This window comes from Monodelphis domestica, chromosome 4 (genome assembly GCF_027887165.1).
Source record: "Monodelphis domestica isolate mMonDom1 chromosome 4, mMonDom1.pri, whole genome shotgun sequence".
In the NCBI taxonomy this organism is placed as follows: domain Eukaryota; kingdom Metazoa; phylum Chordata; class Mammalia; order Didelphimorphia; family Didelphidae; genus Monodelphis; species Monodelphis domestica.
Genome location: NC_077230.1, coordinates 261,265,960 through 261,274,557, shown reverse-complemented (window position 1 = coordinate 261,274,557; position 8,598 = coordinate 261,265,960). Strand labels below are relative to the sequence as shown.

Sequence of the window (8,598 nt, the reverse complement as noted above, 5' to 3'; positions counted from 1 at the left end):
TGGATCTCTGTGCTTAAAGGAAATCAAAACCTGCTATGATTTCCAAATGCCAATGTTAGCACACAATGACTGATATGCCACCTCTGAACATTTCTTAAAGCAGCTGCCTCCTGTGTCAGATGATGATGGCAGGCACAGTAGATGCCAGGGCTTTAGCATCTAGAATTACTGGTTCTTCATTAGTCCTCTGTTTTTAACTCTCAAGAATTTGTATTCTTGGTGGTAAGGGAGAATTGGATCTGCATTTATTTCTAGATGCTATTTGCAAAGAGTGAATTGTAACATTCTTATTAAAATCAGATAAAAGTACTTTTTATAGTAATTTTCATAGAGTAGATGTTTCATAATTACTTGTTGAACTAAATTGAGTAATTATCACATTCAAATGTTCCTAATGGGCTGCTCACCAACAAAAGATATAACTATTTGTTGAAAGAGGTAGAGCATGCTTAAGTTACTGGGTTGTGATAAACATAAGGGGAAAAAAGATCATGAATAAATAAAATAATGAATGAATCTAAGAAAAAATAAAACACAGTACACAATGTAATTTTTTTACTACTTTGACAAGTTATATCTCATGTATGCAAAAAATTAGTAAGAACTTATTTTTCATATACCATATTAATTTCTACATGAGGAACTTGAGTTATAGAGAATGTCTCTGTATTTCTGTATCTGGGTCCTGGGTCAGAGACTCCCTCCAATCTACTGCTTTTTACATTTTTTCTTTGTCCTTAGGAATCCCAAGAAATTCCTTCCTTTTGACAAAATTTGGTTGCATATAAAGGGTACAATCATTTTCTTCCTGTCTACATTATTTACATCATTTATTGTGAAGAGAGGGGTGAGATTTTGATAGACCAACTTCTAATTAGCTATTTACTAGTTAGAGATTTATTAAGATGTTCAAGGGAGGGACTGAATAATTAGCCTCTCAAACTCTATTTATAGATCTGCATGGAGAGGATTTGGGTTCTCTGGTCATTCAAGAGGGCCATTTACCTATGATTTTATTGGTTATAATGTTAGCTTAATCAATAAATTGATAGGCTTACTTCAAACCACTCTCTTGAATAATTTTAAATGTAACTATAATGTATACTATATATATATATACATATAGATATTTAAAAAGGTATTACATTCAAGTTTAGTTTCTCATATTTTCTTTTTTCTTTGTTTAATGAAATGTCTATTGATGTTTCTTGAGTTATGACAAGGAAAAAAAAGAAAAGAAAGAAACAATAGAAAAGCAGTCCATTAGTAGTCTTGTACCCAAAGTTGTTTTTTTTTTTTTCCAGCTTGGAGGAGCCTTCTACAGCTTGTGCCACACTGGAATAGCCAATGATAGGTAACTATTCCTAATATTCTGAATCAATAAAGATGGATTTCAGGGTAGGTGGTGAAGTAAAATGAAAAGGGCAGGCCTTTTATAATATACCATCTATCCTCTTGGATATTTCCCCCTTTTGAGAAGATTTTGAAAACACTAATTAAATAAGATCAGAAGGAAGAGTAGTAGATTTGAAAAAGAGGGCATCTCCATGCAAATTTTGCCTGTGCAACTCGCTACTTTTGTAGCCTTGAAAAAATCATTTAACATCTGTGATCCAGCTTATGGAGACCTAAATCAGTTACTCTGTGTTGCTATTAACACCAATTAGTTTTCATAACCACTGCATAAATGATCACATCTCTACCTAAAAGTGAATATTTTCAACTGTACTATGTCTGCTATTGCTATTCCAGCTCCAGCTCCATCTATTTCTATTTCTGTCTATATCTATATATTCAAACTTTTGCTATGCCATATATAAATATAATATTGGAATTATGCATACATATATAATATATAGCTACACCACATACACAGATAAATATATGAATAAATATATATACATATATACACACATATATATTTGTTTGTATAAATAATGTATATTACCAAAAAGTAGCTATAATCTAAGGAAAACTTTAGTGTCAAAAATGACTTTGACTAAAATCCCTAAATGTTTATGCTCTTGATCAATAAGGAGTGATCAGTTACTTCTGGTTACAAGACAGACGTTGCCATGGAGCCCAAAACAATTCCTTCTAGTGCAAAGGGAGAGGAGATCAGTTTCTACTTTGTTTCTATTTTTAATTCTCAGCAGAGATTATTAGCAAGGCAGCCAAGTAGTGTTGATTGTGGGAGTGTTCCTGTAATGTGGGAACATCTGCCCACTAGGAATTGAACAGTGTCTCCAATTCCTAATAAATCACTGCTAAGACCAAGGGGGGAAAGGATGGGGACTATGTGTATGGGGTTGTGGAAGCATCAGGCATTGAGACAATCTTAAACATTCGCTCATTAGAGTCTAGATGGAAGGTTGGCTTGGAGGTAAATGGTAAATCATTCATCTTAGTAGAGCCTGATGAAATGATTATTTTTCTCTTGAAAAAGTAAGGGGGGAAAGTTGTTTTTGTGACTGAGTATTGCCACATGTTTGCAAATTATATATAGAGTGAAATTAAAGTGTCTATGAAAATTAAATTCTTTGATTTAAATGATGAGGTAAAATGATAAAATTTTCCCTCATTTTCTTTACCTTAAAATTCTTATGCCTTTTTTTCTGTCAAAAACCCATGGTCAAAGTAAAGGGTTTTTGTTAATGAATTTTAAAAGTAGCTAAATTTTATTTCATCTTTCCTATAGATGAGATATTTTCCTTGTCATATTAGAGAAAATGACCTAGTGCCTTTACTAAGTACCTGTTTATCCTATTTCCTTGAGAATTTTTGGAATGCATCCACAATATTGAATAAGTAACACTGGGAGTATCTTCCTACTACAGCAATAGAGATAATGCTTCCAGCCTGATTTTAAGCATGATGCTCTACCCAGAAAAATGTCAAACAGGCCTAAAGAAGCTCTCTGGATGCCATTAATCAGGAGACCTTTTGTATTCCATGAATTTTTTCAGCCTTCTTCTCTAACAGGCTGAAATTTTATTGCATACAATGTCTCTAGGGAAATATTCCATTCTCTTCTTTCTTATCCTTTTTTTAGGGAAAGATATTTTTAAACTTATATGCTTTCTCTCTCAATTCCACACAGTAGCTTCTGGGCATAGCTTGCCAGATTACAAATATTTTCCTCTATGGGAATATATTTTACTTTCAAAAGTGCAATGTTTCTTAGCTAAGGTAATGATTCATTTGAGCAAGGTCATTTTTGCTGTGAATGCTACTTAGCAATGTGAATTTACTGAGTGAAGGATTTTGAGGGAGCATGGTCGGACTATAACCCTGGTCATTTGCCTCCCCCTAAGGTTGCCAATTTGTCAAACGTCATTGCTTTGATTTGAGTACAGTCATTTTTTTCTGTATTCCATAGCACACACAAACTCCTTGGGGAAAGTAGAAGGGAGAAATTGAAAAGAAGTGGCATGATGTAATGGAAAGAGCATTTTAGCTGGAGTCAGGGGATCTAGGTTCAAATCCTTACTATATGCTACTTGCAACATGTATTGCCTTGAGTGATTTTCTTAGATATTTGGATAACTCCCTTTCCCACTTTGTATTTCTACAGATAACTAAAGAACATTAAAGGTCTATTCAGCTACAAACAATGAACTTTCACACAGGAGAGAATATAGTAATAACAAAGAAAAGTTCAAGGCAATGTGCTAGATGGAATATGAATTCTACTTGGGAAGGCAATATGCAAGAGTTGACATTTCAACTATAACCTTACCTAGAAGAGAATAGGCACAGTGGTTTGGAGCCAGATTGTACAGGGTCTTTAGTGTCAGGTCAGGTCAGGAAATTTGGACTTCATCTTCTAGGAAATAGGAAATAGGGCAGTGACATTGTAAGAATTGTGCTGTGGGAAGATAATTTTAACAACTCTGTGGAAGTTATATTGACCAGGGATAGACAAGAAATAAGAGGGTATTGATATATTATAGGTTAATGCAATCGAGTGTCTGAATATGGGAGGTAACACTATGGTAGCCTGGATGGCAGAGAAGGTACACAGACCAACATGATCTCTACGAAATTATCCTCCAAAAACGAAACTATGATGTCTTGCCTCAAAACAATTTTGGAGCAACATAAACCACAAAAAGATGAGGTGAAATAATGTTCAGCCCAAAACAGCTTAGAAGGCTGGCACAAAACATCTCTTACACCAGAGTGGAAATGAAGTATAATGCAGCACACCAAAGCAAGTTTCACCATAGCAAAAAAGGCCTTGGGGGCAGCTCATCAGCAGCAATGACACTGGGAGATCTCAGCCACAAGAGAGGTAAGAGGTGTTAGACAGCTGTTCAGAAGGAGACTACAGGGGTCACTTATCTGCATCTAGATGTAAGGCTCTTGTTGCAGTACCCATAATGAGATCCAGGTAGCTGTGATGGGGGATGGTCTCAGGGTGAGAAGATCACTAGCACACAGCAGTACTTGTGGCCACAGGAGAGAAGGGGACCCTGGTCACAGTTTCAAGAGGGAAAAGAGTACTTTCAGTTAATCACAGACCAAAGCACAAACCTGAAGAGTATTAAACACATCTTTCCTTACATCATACCATGGTGGAAGGATTGAAAGAAGATAGATCCCCAGAGCCAGTTTTGAAGCTTAAAACAGTGCTCCCTTTCACTACAGAAACAGAGTCCATCTGTAACAGTTTTTTTAAGTTAAAAGAAAAGAAAAATCTGAAACATGAGCAAGTAACAACAAAAGGAAATGCAACAAAGAAAGTCATTTTGGTGATAGGGAAGACCAAAACAAAAACTCAGAAGAAAAAAAATGTCAATGCTGTTGCATCCCAAGTTTCCAAGAAAAATATGAATTGCTCCAAAGTAAAAAAAAATAAGTAATGGAGGATCTTAAAAAGGATTTCAGAAATTAAATGAGAGATGTAGAAGGAAAATCTGGAAAATAAATTAGAGTAATACAGGAAAATCATGAAAAAAAGTTAACATCTTGGCAAAGGAGAAACAAAAAATACCAAAGAAATTAGCATCTTAAAAAAAACAACAACAAGAACAACAACAACAACAAAAAAAAAACAGAAGGCCAACTGGTTGAAAGAGGCACCCAAATCCATTGACTAGAACTCCTTAAAGAAATAGAATTGGCCATTTGGAATAATAGTTATGAATATTAACTTAGAAAAGAAGAACTCTTTAAAAAAGTAAAATCAGCCAAATTGAAAGGGAGGTACCAAAGCTCACTCAAGAAAATCATGCCTTTAGAATTCTAATTGTATAAATGGAAACTAATAACGTCATGAGACATCAAGAAACAATCAAAGAAAGGTAAGAGAATGGAAAAATATAAGAAAAAGTGAAATATCTGATTGGAAAAACAATGCTACTAAAAATAAGTACAGGAGAGATAATCTAAAAGTTATTGTACTACCTGAAAGACATTATCAGAAAAAGAGCTTAGACATCATCTTTCCAGAAATCATCAAGGAAAATTGCTCTGTCTAGAACAAGAGAGCAAAATAGAAATAGGAAGAATCCATAATCTCTTACTGAAAGAGATCCTAAAAATATAAGTTCCATGAATATTTTAGCCAAATTCCAGAACTCCTAGGTCACTGATAATGAACCTTGCAGAGATCAAGTACCCAAATTGCAACCCACACACCAAATGTGAGCCCCCTGCCTTACCCTTGACAGGAGAGAGGACGTTCTCCCATTGAGCTACTGAACAGAGGAGTAGGTAATATGAGAAATGTCCTCAGGTGCATATGGAGAGGGGGAGAGGAATAGCCTCCAACAGTATTTTTTGGTGCTATGGATTCACCAACCTGGTTCTAGGTCAAGGAGAAAAATATTCCAAGCAGCCCAGAGAAAGTAATGCAACTATCATGGAGCCACAGTCAGGATTACACAAGGGTTAGCAGCTTCTATATAAGAGGAATGGTGGGCCTGGTAGAGGATGCTACAGAGGACAAGGAAGTTAGGTCTTCAACTAGGAATCACTTACCCAGAAAAAACTGAACATAATCCTTCTGGGGTGAAATGGATATTCAATGAAATAGAGGACTTTCAAACATTCCTGATGCAAAGACCAGAGCTTAATGGAAAATTTGACTTTCATGAATAAGACTGAAGAGAAGCCTAAAAAGGAAAACAGGAAAGAAAAAAATAAAAAGACATTCAATTAGTTTAAACTATTTATATCCCTACATGAGGAAATCATTCTTATAACTCCTAAAAACTTCAGAGGTATTAGGGAAATTAGAAGGAGTGTACATAGAGAAAACGGGTGTGAATTGATTATGATGGAATGATATAAAAATAAAATTAAGGAATGAGAAAGAGGAAAGAATTGGCAGGAGGGGGAAAAATAGAATGGGGCAAATTATTATTCATAAAAGAGGCATGAAAGACCCTTTCTAGTGGAGAGGAAGATGAGGGGGGTTCAGAGGGGAGAACATGAATCTTACTTTCATCAACATTGACTCAATGAAAGAATAATATATACAATCAACTGTGTATAGAAGTCTATTATAATCTACCAAAAAGTCTGGAGGATGGGTGCAAGAGAAGTGTGGTAAAGGTATAAGAGAAGGGGGAGGTGATAGAAAAGAAGGCAAATGGAGAGAGGTTGAGGTCAGAAGGTAAACAGGGGGAAATAGGATAGAGAGTAACACATAGTAATCATAATGCAAAAATTTCTTACAACTCTCTAATAAAGGCCTCATTCACAAATTCCTAGAGAAATGAGTTGAATACATAAGAATACAAGTCATTCTCCAACTGATAAATGGTCAAAAATATATGAACAGGCAGTTTTTAGACAAAGTAATTAAAGCTTTAAAAAACTATTTTGTTAATTTATGAATTTAGACCAGTAAAGAGGCTTATTGGGGTGATAAGGAATTAGTTTCTATATCACAACATTTCCCCTACGTCACTTGTTTTGATATATGGTATGTAAAGGCCAGACAATGCTAATATCAACAAGGCTTGGTTTAAGTATAACACCCTAGCTCCCATCTGCCCTTCTCACTCCATAACTTTAAATGACATGCCCATGGGCTGGAGTCCCCATTCAACTGGGTAAGTTAGAGGTTCAGTGGTTTACATTTCTACCATGGTATACATTTCTACCATGGTAAGTGGCCCTCCCAAACCCCCCACCATCCCATTTAGAATAAAACTAACATTGGGAGAGAACAAAAAATAACCATGTTCAAAAACAAGTTGGAGGAGGAGAAAGTGATTCAGATCCATCAAAATGCTCCTGGAAGAAGAAAGAATACTTCTTATGTATAGTTCTATAGCAGACCAGAGGGATAAATTGAGGAAGGAGCTCTGTCCACACATTTCAGGAATTCTGAGCCTAATAATATCATGCTGTTATTATAAAGTGCTGCTTTGTCTTCTGTCCTGGAGAAATCCTCGGGTCCTGAGACTGCATTTTCTTATTGGATCCATGTTAGCACTGGCTCTCCTCAAACTCAGCCAAAGGGAGCTCTCTAGTCTGTTGTAGTTATTCTTAAAATTCTTTGGCTCTAGAAAGTGCTTGGCTCTTTTTCTCTTCTGCCTGGAGGGCAGATAGATGACCTGGATAGTTGCAGGGGAACTTCAGGAGACTATTATATATTAAGAGGATCCTTAAGTGGATACTGGTACAGAATCTCAGAGCTCCCAGAATGGGCTTTGACAGCTCATTCTGCAGCCAATTCACTTAGTGCTTTCTGATAGTGTAGATATTCTGTCTGGCCAGAAATTCCAGTTCCCTATCAAGTTTTCTCATTGCCATCTAACATGGTATCAATGAGGGCCTCTCAGACACCTTGAAGGGAGCATTTGTGTTTCAAAGTTCCAGCAAGCAGGATTGAAATTTCCTGACCATAAGGGACTGGGGATGCCTGCCCCCTGAATGTAATGGGATCTCAGAGGTAAGAACAGCTTCCAATGCTTTCCATCTATATAGGTAGTTGTAGCAGTGTTGTTTACAACAGGTGGTTCCAACAGCACATGTAAAATCTATATGAAATCCCTTATAATATCAGCAGGTGGTATCAAAGTGAGGAGAGAATTTGAGATTCAAAAATCTTTGAAAAATAATGGAAGCTTAACATGTAAATGTGGAAAAAATAGGGGAGTTTAAGCTTATCCTATAGGATATAAGGATAGGATATAAGCCTATCCTTATACTATGATCAAATCTGCGAGACTTTGCAAATGATCAACTGTTGGAGTTTAGAAGAGGAGAAATCCAAAGAGAACCCAAAGATTTTGAGCTTTAGAGATTAGGAGTATAGTGATGCCAAAAATAGAAATATATCATTTAGGAAGAAAGTAAGATTTGGGGGGAACCCATCTCCATGTAGATAAGTGTAGCTTGAAGCTGAAAATGCAGAGCTAGAGCTCAGGAGAGAGATTAGACATGGAGACATGAATTTTAGAGTTATATTCTTCTTGTATCTATTCAGTCTTTTCATTCCTGGCCTAGCCTAGAGTCAGGAAGAAGGACCTGAGATTAAATAGGGCAAGTCACTTAACCCTGTTCACCTTGTGTATAAAATAACCTGGAGAAGGAAATGAGAAACCATTCCCATGTCTTTTCCCAGGGTCTCACACTTAG

The 8,598-nt window shown here is 36.1% G+C and overlaps 1 pseudogene; it reads right to left on the bottom strand.

Annotated features, from left to right (window-relative positions):
• Positions 1–7,367: 7,367 nt before the first annotated feature.
• LOC100619054 (protein C1orf43-like) lies at positions 7,368–7,950 on the bottom strand (annotated as a pseudogene).
• Positions 7,951–8,598: the final 648 nt, after the last annotated feature.